Raw genomic sequence first — 14,056 nt, forward strand, 5'->3', positions numbered from 1 at the left:
ACAACTGCAAAATTGTATTTACTGCACGTTTCACAAACAAACACAAATAAAAATTGATGAAGAGATAAAAATCATCATTCACTGTGTTTGCCACCATACTGCTGTAATGTCGTGCAAAGTAACCTACCATGACTTCAGCTACTTCAGATCAGTAGGAGAGAGCTACCAGCAACTGGTCAACCTAAATCTTGCCGGCGTCAGTTGGGAGAAGAGTGTCTTAGACTTAGACTTTATTCACTTTATTTACAACTTTATTCATCCTTTTGGGAGGTTCCCTCAAGGAAATTGAAGCTCCACGTCACACACAGCACTGTTACATGTAGAGGATCAAGAAAGAAGAGACACCAAGGTACCTGATACCCATATAAAGATAGAAAACCAAATACAATATATTATACATACATTATACATGACAGCATCTTTTCAATCTCCAAGTTCTGTTCTTAACTCTTCTTTTAACAAAATATATGCTCCAGTTCTGAATAACTGATGCTATAGCAGCTATGCTAACCTCCTGCTAACCTCTTGTTTTTTTTCAAACAAACAGCCTCTTCCCTCGATGGTAGTCACATCTAAACTATACCTGTCGCTGACAGTAGTTTTATAAACGTGATCATGTAACCTCACAAACTCAACTGCCTTGCAATTGGTAACATCAGTTATATTTGTCCTGGAAACAAGGTTGGACAGAGAAGAACTGTTTAACTTTGATACTTATGCCTGTAGTTTGAGATCTGGAATGTGCCTGGACATACATGATGAACAGTTTCAAAACATTTGTTAATCTATTCACATGGTGTGAACATAAAAAAAACCTAAACAAACAAAAAAAACCCCCCACACACACAAAAACCTGAATGTACTTTGGGCGCAAAAAGGATTGCAGGTCTGAGGTGGTGAATGATCAACTCCAGTACATGGATGGTGTCACGGCCCTTTGACTGTCCTCACAATGGGAGCCAGTGCTCAGTATTGTGCCATGCTGTTCTATTGTCCTGTCACATGGATGGATGAGGCACAGAGCAGCAACAGAGGCAGCGGCCAGCTCCATTATGTATTACACTCTGCTTGTGCACTCAGTCCCTCTGCACTACACTCCGTCTTTGTCTCCCATAACACCTCACCCCTCTTCTTCCAAATACAGACGGACAGACAGACAGACAGACAGACCGACAGACCGACAGTCAGATAGAAATCCTCATCGTTCCCTTGGGGTCTCCATTGATCCTGCCAATCACTTCATTTACTGCCTTATCAATGCCGCCTCCCACCTCTTTCCCGGTCCGTCCAGACATGGATCGATCCATGTGCGGCTGAGTGCATGTTCGACTGGAGGTGTGCGGACGCAGGAAAACACGCATAGATGGAGAGTAAGACACTTAGGCCTGGAGACAGCAGAAATCTTCACAAGCGTTCACACAGATGGTCGTTAATCTCAGTGACGGACAGGTGTCAGTGGAAGAAAGACAGGAGTGAAGGAGGGCAGAAAGGAGAAGAATCAAGGAGAGAGAGAGATGTCAGAAAACTGGCAGGCGACTGATGACCGCATGAAAACCTTTCACTTTTCAGCCGGTGACCCAAAAACACACACACACCTCCGACCCTCACACACATTGCTGAGATTTCTGTTGTCGATGCTTATTGGGCAGCAGGATGACAAAAAGAGACAAGGAACATCGCTGCTGGGGCATGAAGCACAACAGTCCCTCGTGCTTCTAGTCATTTCTTTATAATCTATAAATAGAACTAAAGCAAAAGGAAGTGGAAAGCCCACTCTCCTTAAAAATAAAGAAAAGAGCATGGGAGGATAGAGTGGGTGAGACAAATATCAGAAACAAAGAGCAGAAAGAGAGAGTTGAGAGGATGTGTGTGGGAGTGCAGGGTGAAAAGGATTGGGATGGGGATAACAGTGACACACTGGGATGATGATTGATGGTTTTTGTGGGAATGGAGACTCACCTGGGAGTGTTTTCCATGTTCAGTGATGACTCAGCGACATGTCTGCGTGCCCTTGCTAGCGTCTGATTGGTTCATTTGTATACTTCTGCACAAGAGACAAGAGACTTCACAATTTCCACTCAGGCTGATTAGCTGTCATTGGACGTACACACACACATGTTAAATGAATGCACCCCATCATATATATTGTCTATTCTGCACATTTACAAATCTACACACATAACAGCTGGATGCAACTATTACTATATAACAATAATGATATATGAACTATTTAACTGTAACGATATAACATTGTAACTATATTCAACAATGTAACTGTATCAATAAAACTATATTGTTTTGCTGCAATTATATAGCAATTAACTAAAGCAGTTATATAGTTATATAGATAATAATAACAACTGTAATAATGATGTAGATATGTAACTTTTATAACCTTAATACAGCTGTACATCTATACACTAAAGGTATAACTACATATATGTATAAAACTACATAACTATCACAATAACAGTATGTCACTCTAACTATTCATTGTAAATGGAAAAGGTCATGTTCAGTAAGATTATGATAATATGATTATAACTTGTGTCTACAGAGACAGACAGAGGAAAAAAAACATTCACATGTTCCTGGTTTGTTGCTGTGTGGCCTCAAACCTCTCTCTCTCTTTCTCCCTCTCTCTCTCTATTTCCATTTTTCACTTCCACTTCAATTCATTATGAATTACTGGCGCATTAAACTGGAATGCACAGTATGCCCAAAACATCTAAATGCAATCAAATAACAGACTGCAAATATAACAAAAACTGCAGTATAATGGTTAACATCTGGTCAACTTGTTTGACTCTATGATATTGTGCATTGATTGCACAGTAACTGTCTGTGTTTCAGGGTGTACTGTAGGTCTGCTGTGTCTCAGTTAAAACAAAACTTAGCAGGAATGTCCAATATTGAATCCTGGAGAGCAAAGCAAAGTGATTATTTTCCTCTTTGTCCACCCCTTTCTTTTCCCATTCTCATGATTGCTCTCCTCGGTGCTGCAAGTGATCGTCCTCATATCCTGCTGAGTTCATACCTCCAGGCCTAATAAATCAGATCTGACAAACAAGTGGTGGCTTGGCTCAATGCGACCCTGGACAGGTTCTGATTAAAATCATTTGTTTAAATCTGCAATTTCCAGCCCTGGCGGCAACTTTCTGACATTCAGCAACATGGCGAAGCTGTGAAGTTGATGTGAGGTTGGACGAATCTGTGTGTTGCTCTCGCTGGGTGGCTTTTGAGGATAGATGCACACACACCAACTGTGTCCTGGTAAAGTAACTGAGACATTTGTCAAATACATAATGATAAAGCCCTTGAATCCAGAGTTGTCTCCCTAGTATCTTAAGGAACACACCCCCACCAACGTGATCCTTTGAGCTGTTTTAATGCAGTTATGTTGTCTGTCTGAACGCCCACTGATTTGCAAGTCAGCTGAGTTGGTTCAGGCCATTCACAATGGGCGTCCATGCTTCTCCCTATTGTTCTTGCATCATTTAATTTGATAAAGATTTACTGTCAGTTAGGGAGCTTCACATACTTGGTCTTATTTGTACCATCGTGTCCTGTCTCATTAATGTCCGCAAACCATTCCTCATTTGTGGAGCAGTTTATATTCTGTCAGAGAAATAAAAAAAAAAGTTGCTGGTGCAACACAGCTAATAAACAAGGTTAACTTCCCAAAGTTCACTGTCCAAAGAGGAACATTTGTGTGGATTTGCCTCCACTGTCTAAGATGTCCTTCAGACGTGAAAGACTCCTATAATTTTCCTTGTTCTCTAAAAAAAAAGCTAAGACATAAGTTGTTTTACACATTACAGATAGTAAAGCCCCTAGAGACAAATTGTGATTTGTCTTTTTCAGCTTTATAGTCCAGTTGATATGTGCCAAATGTCATAAAAGCATGAGAGTTGGGACAATTGTGCATTATAATGTAGTTATGACTGAGTACTCATGAGCCAACATTGCGAGATGGTTTATAGTTTCCATCTCACAACGTCACTGAAATCAAAACGATCTGTGTATCTGAACAGTGTATGATGTTGTGTATGGTGTCATTGGAATACTTGACCATCCAAACAAAGGGCTAGACATCACCTTTTCTTTGTTATCACGCTTGGTTCAGGAGACATGATGCAAATTACATCATTTGGTCATGGTGGAAAGCAAAATAGCAGCCATGGCTGCCAGAAGGTGTTTGGAGATGGCTCCATTTATTGGTCCCAACACTTGAATGAAAAAGTTAACCTTTTTCATCTCTTGGACTAATTTAGATAAAACTTGACTTGACTTGACAATCAGGATCAAATGAAAGCTCTATGTGATATCCTTTAAAGTGCTGCCAACATGCAGGATCCAGAGTTATCCACACCTCAGGTTTAGCAGCTCATATATCACACTGTGCACATCAGAGGAGCTCATTGTCCGGCTGGATCATGATCAGATTGAAATGGTAATTTGCTTAAAATTCTACATTTGTCAGTCTTGAAAGAACTGTGGATGTTGTACTTTTTCACCATGTTGGAAATACAGATGCCAGTGTTGGAAATAATCCCAATTACAGGAGCTCCAGCTCGATCCAGACTGATTAATCACGTTTGCAGTTTAGTTAAAAATAAACATAATTCCCTATGTTTTATTTGTCAGTTTTAGAGGGTTGTTCATTCCTCTGCAGCCCACCCTGCCTCGAGGCCTGGCTGTCTCTGTAGCCCCATCACGCTGCCAAAGTAGCCAAAACCCAGGCCCAAAACCAAGGGCCCCCGCCGGCCCCTGCAATGGAAAGCAGATGGCCGATCCTCTGACGGCAGCCGGCTGCAGTCGGCAGTCCAGGAGAGGAAACTTCTCATTCGCCGTCATCCATCATTGGGCTGGGAGCGGTGGGAGGAGAGGGGGAGGAAAGACAGAGCAACGCCTGACACCCGACGTCTGGCCTCTTTCAAACGCCTTCGCATGGCACATTCATGGCTCACACTCATACACACATGCAAAAACACACACATACACATGAGGAGTGGGCCATGCTCAAACACACACACACACACACACACACCCACACACACACACACACACACACACACACACTTAGACCAGTGAATATATTCTGGCTCACGGTCCTGTTTCTTGCCTTTCATTAGTGGTATTATTCTTTTCAGCTCTAGGTTGGCCAAGAGAGAAGAGAGAGAGAAAGATGGAGTATTACTGTTTTTTCTGTCTTTTAATCTTTATGATTCACTGGTTCTCGTCCACTAATGTCCATGCTGTGGATGTCCAAGAAGGAGAAGAAGAAGAAGAAAAAGGAGAAGGAGAGCATGGTGAGTAATGTACCTGACAGCTGAGGATCATTAATCACTGTCAGACTTGAAAGGAGTAGAGGGAGGACAAGGTGGAGGAGGCGGGGGTGGCTTTTGACGTGGCAACACACAAACATGCACACACGCACACATGCACACACACACGTGTCCTCTGTTTCACACATTCTTTCGCAGACCTGCTGTGTCTCTGTCCCTCAGTTCAGTTCAATTATTCCACATGTAATGAACAGTTTTCCCAAAACACCCAAATCGTGTTGAATAAAAGAAAATAAAAGATAAAATAAAAAATAAAGGAATAAACACATGCACACTATTGCTCATGCACATGCCGGCGGCCCCTCATGTCTGCGAGCCGATGACACTAATAAGGGCTGTTGAAGGTTTGACTCCACGCGGCAGGCCGCCGCTGCACAGCAGGGACGGCCATTCACAGCCTGTCAACCCGCCCCGCTGCAAGAGCCACTGACAAAGAGCCACAGAATGTGGGACTCACAAAGAGATGACGGCGACACAGTGACTTCAAATCTGAGGCATGCAGGCATGCAAAAAGACAAACACACACACACAAATATACATCCTTGTCATCCTCTCCCCTCCCTGCTTGCAGCGGGACAGCAGCTGGCCTGTCCGATTGTCAGTCACACTGATGAGACTGCTCAGCTATGTCCAAATTCTGTGTCCTCCCTCCTTTACGAGCCCCCAAAAGCTCTCACTTTTCTCATTGAGTCAGCTCAAAGAGCTGTGTTCTTGTGATACCAAAGCTCTTTTTGACTACACCAACAAAGACAGAAAATCACACGAAGAAATCAAATAATTCCCACGGTTATATATACTGATTTGTGATGGTTCCACAAGAAGGCTCTGCAGGGAGGAATCCACCTAACAGGATTTCTTAAGCTCACTGATTACCATGTTCTCTAAATCTGTAAAATCTTGAAGTGTAACAATTACAACTTGTGGTTTCACATGGTGTTATGTACTAATTTGTGGTTCTACAGTCACCAGAGAGGTATCATTCTTCTCATGTAGCTCTTAGCAAGAAGTGAATAAGCAAATTGTTGAACTATTCCTTTAAAGCGCTTTACTTGCCATCACAACATTCTGGGTTCCCATCCAGCCTCGACACTTGTTCATTAACACTTGCTAAAGGTTTCTGATAAATTTGTTATTCAGTTTAAGACAACAAGGCTGTAAAACCATCTTTTAAAGCCGCTAAACCACTTATTATGAAATAATATTTTTTACTCGTACTGTTATTCTATTCAACATCAAATTAAAAGCAGATATTTTACCTTGTACTCCACTAAGAGGGACATATCCACTGCTCTGCTGCTCAGAGGTGGCCAGCTCTAGCTCTAGAGAAGAGAGTCAGGTGCAGAGCCAGACCTTCTGGAGGAGTAAACAGCCCATGTCACATCAGATTTTGTGCTGTTCAGGAGCTATATATTCTTTGACTTTTGAAGTTAAAAAGTGGATTTATCTTCAGTCCTGTTAATCAGCCTGACTGCAGTAGTGTTCCGGAGGGGACCTTAGTTTTTGGGTGTTTATGTTCTGGAAATGTTGACCAGAGCTGGAGGGAAAATGTACTTGACTTCATGAATGATTTTCCCGGGTGGAGAGGAGAAAACAGCACCAGAGAGATCTGGAGTCTCTGGTGAGTGCCGAGTTAAGTGAGAGGTTGAACTGAATTAAAAAACACAGACACACACATTCTCAGTTCATACCATTGCTAGCTGTTCCGGCTATTTGAGGCTGCACAAGTGACACCAGCAATCAAACTGTCTTTGCTGTAAGTCTTATTTTATGACTTCCTCCTTACTGTCATTATTCTAAATATTCTGGATAATGTATGTACGCAACTCTACAATGAAGAACAAAGATCTAGTCATTTTAGGGATTTTAATTCTTACATATTATAACTTTAGTTGAGTATATGGTCCAAATGCCTTCTTCCACCTGTGCATAGTAGGTGCGATGCTTCCTCATACACTTTTATTATTTCAAAGTAAAATACCACCAGGGCACAGTGACCCTACAAACTAGTGTCATGTAAACAAACACATTTTAAAAAATCTGAAATAATGGAGCTCATTGTGCAGCTGACTGTTACATGGCCACTTATTTCTGTGAACGATATAGTACTCAATTACACAGTGGAGGTTCATTTTCAAAGTACAATACATGTTTTGATTGGTTGTATACCTTATAAGCAATATGCAGCTGATTTAAATTTACATATAGAACCTGTTGGTGAGAACTAGAAACTGCTAATACATCAGTTTTATCTGTTTGTATCAGTGATTGTTGGCTTTGACCAGCCGTCTCTGGTGGACATGATGGCTTTTACCCAAATACCACAGCTGGGCCTCCCAGACACTTCCCAGAAGTCCACAGCTGGCAGTGTTAAAACCTAAATGTAATCCATTACAGGCTGTCATTTTTAATACTCATGCATTCCAACTGGAAGACAGTCACCACTGATGGCTTCCACTTATTGTTTGGTCATCTTTACTCCAAAGTGAAGAGAATAGCGGTTACATGGATAATCAATTTAATTTCCATATTTGAGCTTCATTATCTGGCAATTTAAATGCATGTTACTGCAGTAATAGCTGTGAGGGTGTTCTTTACTGTGATTATGGGGTATGGGGGTGTTGTTGATCTCTCTAAAGTATCTAAAGGCATCTCTAAAGTACCCATAATGGCGCCAAAGAATGCCCTTCTGGGTATGATGGAGATTAAACAGTACAATGCTCGCCAGTGTGTCGTCTGAAACGCTTGCTTCAAAGTTGTGTACGTACAGCAGAACAGAAAACAGGACAACAACAGAGCACAGAGGGCAGCTCAGTCTCTGCCTCCCACAAATTAGCACATGAAACAATGTACTGTACTAAATGGGCAATAACAGGGTGGCCTGGTGATTACAGAGACAGTCTGTCAGCCACTTAACCCACGTCCTACTTAAGTGTCCCTCCTCAAGACACTGAGGCATGTTCAGCTACAAAGCTGCAGATCTGTAGCTGACCCCGACCTCTGACCTCTCTGTGGAGGGGGGCAAATATTGGAACATTTCCTAGAGAGATCTATTAAGCATGGGGTGTGTGTCTTAAACAATTGGGTGTTTCAGGGAAAAAGTGTATAAAGTAAGAATTAAATTCATGAAAGGATAAAAAAATAAAATAAAATACAGTTTACTTTGTGCTCAACATGAGTAAGATGAGTGTATGGGCCTGACACTGAAGGCAGACAGGATGTGGTCAGCAGGCCATCAGCTGCTGCCGTCTCCTGAAATATGATGTGTCAGCTGAAGTGTGTTCATGCACTTTCATAATTGCATTTTGGAAATGAAGCCGCCATTATGATATCTATTATCCTACATTAAGGACATTAAAGTCTTGGGTCTTCAGTTTTTAATGACTGTTAAAAACACATCGTCAGTGAAGAAAAAATAAAATGATGTACTCATTGTCCCTTTCAGTACGTTTAATCACCTCATTGTAAACCGTTTCAGCTCGTGGCCTGTTAAAATGAAGCAGTCTTTATGTTGATCCCTCATCATAGATTATTTGGCATTATTGTGGATATGAGTTGTAGTAGCTCAACCACAGATTGCGTCATAAAGGATTTAAGGATTATTTCACGTGAAGAAAAAAAGAAAGGCAAAATTGAGATGAAATTATATTATCATAACTTTATGTAGCACATTTGCTTTACTTTCCCTTTCTTTAATCGACTTTCAACCTCTCAGATTTGTCAGGACTTGTCAGGAAATATTCCAGAATTTCACCAGTCTTAAAACTGCAGGGAACAGAATAAATTGTTATACCTTCCCCTACAATGGCTGTTAAAAAATGGGGAAAATACCAAAGATCCTCGCTGAGCTCGGTTTAGTTTGGTGGTTCTGGGCTACTGAAGAAACATGGCAGACTCCGTGGAAGAGGACCTGCTCTCTCTGTAGTGGAAGGTGCTTTCTGAGGTAAATCCTACACATTGGACCTTTAAACCAACAGCTTTTGTCCTGCACAAGATGATATTGTTAACGTCAAAGTGAAACAACAGGTTGTGGTGATGCCATCTGGTGTCCTGTTTGCTCTACAGCTGAGTCACTATATGCAGACCGGGTGTGCTCGGTTGGTTCTGGGATGGATGTGAAACTGACAGCAGATTTGGTCTATATGAAGAGCAGCATAAAAGAGAAATAACAGGGAGAGAGAGCCAGACCAGAGAACTCACACTCCCCTACTGGGTGGCAGCGCTGATTCAACAGCAGACGGACCCAGAGAAGGATCATCTGTCTCCATTATGGTCTCCCTACAAATCATCTACATTTCCCCTCTTCTCCTCTGCAGCCCACAAGCTCATAAAGCTAGCTTTTCCATGCTGCTCTTGGCGAACGGAGTGAGCGAGACATCCAGTGAGGTGTATTGTGGGTGGTCGCAGGGCGTACGAGCTGATGCGCACAGACGCACACACACCGCATTCTGTTCAGTTTCAACGAAGTCCACCACAAAACTGCTATTCTTACCGGAGCGGTACATGTGCAGCTTTCGCCTACAGCTGAATAAATCCTGCCGAGGAATAACTCATCTGGGATGTCTGCGCTTCCCATGAGGCCTCTCATCTGGTTCTGGGGTCAGCGGAGAGTGTTTGTGCTTGTCCAACACATTTCAGTCTGTTTCTGTCATGGATAATTGTAATTGCCTTGTCACAGTGAAATACGAGTAAGTGGTGTGGTTTTGTGTGTGATAAACTTGATTTAAGCCGAAAAATTCAGTCTAGCAAAAAGAAAAAGTTCATCCTCTGCAGTAACAGGGTAATATTAATGAGTTATTAGACAATAAAAGTAACCTTCTGTACTGAACACTCTAAAGAACACTTTACTTTCTCCACTACCAGGCTTCTCTTTGCTCCTGTAAGGCTGCTGTCTCTGATTTCCTCCGAACACTTTACCATTCAAGGCACACGCGGATGTTTGTTCTTCAACATTTATATTGACTGCTCCGCTAATTCAGATGCAAAACAATTTGTCTGCCTACTGGAACGCTCGCACACCGTGTCCCAAGGTCTCAAAACGAGCGGGATCACGTATCACTGCTGGTTATCACTTTGAAGGCCTTCGCATTTCAGCAACTTCTGTCTCCGGTTTTGTGTTCAGTGATCGCTTGCTGTCCATTTTCAGTGTAACTCAGTGTGATTCAGCAGGTCTGTCAGAACTGCTACTACAAGTTAATGTTACCCACAGTTTCACAGTGTGATGATCATGTGGAAAATGTAGCTTTGGTTTAAAATAGACTTAATATAATTGCTCCAGTAAAAACAAAAACACTGGCGTAGGAAATGAAAAGCTCCCTGGTTGAATGTGAATTGCGTGAAAAGTAACTGCCAACAGTCGGAGAATAACTGGCAAAAGACAGAGCTTCAAATTCACTGAGACGTCTTTGGACACACTGAGCTACAGGAACAGACTGACACGTCCAAGACACATTTTTCTAAGATCACAGCAGACGAAAAAATTCTCTTTGCCATAATTGATTATCTGTCAAGAGCAAAATCCTTCCTCATTCTCAGTTTCAAGTCAGCGTTTCAAGTTTTTCTTCTGTTCTTTTTTTCATGGGAAAATTATACACAGTGCAAAACAGGAGCACATGGAGAAGAAGCTTTTCTCTTTTCTTAAACTCCAGTTTGACCTCTGCTGACCTTTGCCCAAGAGCTTGTTTGTTTCTTTTAAGCACAAAAAAACAATGACAGAAAATCTTGTGTGGATTACTCCATCTGACATGTGGAATAATGAACTGATTTGGTAATGTGAAATGAATAATGCGACTTTTTTGGAGATTCGCTTTCTTCATTTATTTATCTTAATCCTCTGAGAACACAATGAGCTGAGCTACATGTTGTACAATAAATCAAATACAATCAATTCGTATCTGTCTGTAAAGCTTCATCCAGAAGACCTTTAGCTTAGCTTAGCACAAAGACTGGAATCAGGGGGGAAACAGCTAGCCTGGCTCAGTCCAAATGTAACAAAGCTTACCAATTAATACTGTAGACTGTATCTGTTTAATCTGCACAAAAGAAATCACAAAAAACTGAATAGCTTTGATTAGGGTTAGTGGTTAATTTCAGTGAATAAATCTTATCATTATCATGCATGAGCTAGTTTGAGAGCTGACTTTTTAGGAATGTTTGACTAGCAGAGGAAGCTCAAGTCAATCAATAAGAAAACTAATGTGCACAAAAAAAACTAGTTGAGTCATCAACAATGCATCAAATGGCTGTAGTTGGTGCAAGTCAAGTATAATGGCTGTAACCCAATAAAAGGTCACAGTAGTACACCAAACTCTTCAGTGTCATAACAACAGGCAACGTGTGCGTACATGTGTATGTGTTGGTGTTTATGTAAGAGGGAAGCTGAAAAGTGAAACAGAGGGCAAACCGTGAAGGTCCAGGCCTGTTCATGCTGAGCAGAATGACACTTTTGGGATCCAATGTAACAACCACAATTACTAGAAAGACAGGAAGTGAGCAGTTGTTACTGAAGAAACGAGACAAAAGTTGCATTATTTTAGCCTTACTAGCAGCGCGGCACTCAGGATGACAGTATCAGCTTTAATCAGGATTAAAATCCCTCGGCAACAATTAGATGGACTGCTGTGTAATTTGGTGCTATTACCTGTTGCTAATAAGCTTTTGTTAGCATGCTAATTTACAAAACTAAGATGGTGCGTTAAAAATCACATACTTTTTACTTCCAGTACGTACTGTGGCTGCCCTTACAAACAACAAGCTGTTGCATGCAGTATGTATACAATTGGGACATACTTCTTTGTCTTGGCAAAGTGGCACATCCTTCTTGTCTCTATGACAATAATATCTTGTCATCCGCTGCAGTATGATCAACACTGGCCTTTTGCGGTTTACTAGTCGTTTGCTTTTTATTCTTCATCAGACCAAGGAGGATGTGGGTGCATGACATGATACATAGACATGTCATCCTTCGTCAACATAAGAACATCTGCATATGGGTTCACAAGAGGTGCAGCAAGAGGAGACTGTATTATTCCACTTAGGAAAAGTTCTTTTAGTCAGTCTGCATTCTCTGTTAGAGCTGCACTAGAATGGAATTCCATCCCAGCAACTATTAGAGACCTGAATACCTGCAGTTTATTTAGAGCTCATTTGAAGAGATGGTTAATTGGTGCTCAGCTCTGTCAGCATTATCACTTGATTACACCTTCCTGTCCTCGGTCCGTCTGTGCTGAACCCGTAGCCATCTTGCTGTTGTCTGTCTGCCTTCATGCGTCGGCATGCATGTCTTATTGTGGTCTTGTTTTTACTGTTTATGCATGCATTCTGTATCTGTGCTTCTGCTTTGCATGCTGTGATGTGATGTGTCTTGCATCATGGGTTTTTGTGCTGCATGCTTTGGGGATGTCTTGAATGATGTTTTCTGATTGATGTTATATATGCTATTTTGTCATGTTGTTAACTGCTGTGCATGTTTTGCAAATTGCCTTGGCCAGTAAGTTTGTAATTTTAATTTAATTTTTTATATTCTGTTCGGTTTTTAGGGTGACTTTAACATCTGTCTAGGGACTACAGATGAAAAATAGCCTGTTGGCTAATTCTGGCGCATTTACAGCAATGCAATTAATGTGCACTGTCCCTGTTTTCAAATAAACTTATATAACATTCTGAATAGCAATTTGAAGCGCTTGGAGTGGCCACAAAAAAAAAAGGTGGAGCGCTCAGAACAAAAGACGTTGTGCGATGCGCCTTTTCCCGGACACTCGCTCCTCATTGGGAACAACTGAAAAAAGATGTTGGCGCCCAGAGAAAAAATATATGTGGACACACATAATAGAATCATTATTAGTCATACCTGTGCTTTTCCGTTTGACATCAAAATATCTGCTGTGAAACGGGTCGAGTCGACTGACTTCAGGCCCTATGGACTCAAATCCTTGATCGTGGTGCTGAAGATCATGAACTGCTGGTATTGATGATCAAACTAACAGTATTTTCCATTGACCTGTGGTTCAACACTATTCATTGGACGTGAGTATCTAAACAGGGTATCATTGCTCAGGATGATGGCTGCCGGCCATATAACAATCCAACTTAAGCCACAAAACACATACTTACACACAGACACGCAGTGAAACGGGTGTTTCTGTATGGCTGTTGTTGCTGTGAGCAATTACAGCACCTTATCTAACAGTGAGGATAATGAGGTTACACAGAGAGCAAATTCTATCATGTCGGTATAATGAGATTTGGGCCTGTGTCTCGCGTCCTGGGGTCGAGGACAGGGACGGGGACAGGGACACACACCAACACACACACGCGCACACACACACACACACACACACGGTTTTCTTATCTGCCCCACCTCGCATCTCTGCCTGACATTCAGGGGAAATTGCATTCGGGCTCAGTGTGTGTGATGCAGTGTGTGAATGACTGAGGCTCTCCCCCTCTTCCTCTCTCCCTCCATCCCTCCGTTCCCCCCATAGCACTCTCCCCCCTTCATGTTCTCCAACAACCCAACCACCACTTCTGACAGGCTGTTTGATTTATGACTCCAATTCCCCAGCGCAGACACATAGACGCAGGCCACACTCCCAACTATATGTATGTATTTTAGTTTCCCCCACAGCTCTCCCCCTCTCCTTGGCTACACTCCTCTCTCTCTCGCTCTCTCTCTCTCTCCCTATCTTTAGCTCTGTCTCTATCTCTTCCTC

Source organism: Sparus aurata, chromosome 5, assembly GCF_900880675.1.
Source record: "Sparus aurata chromosome 5, fSpaAur1.1, whole genome shotgun sequence".
Taxonomy (NCBI): Eukaryota; Metazoa; Chordata; class Actinopteri; order Spariformes; family Sparidae; genus Sparus; species Sparus aurata.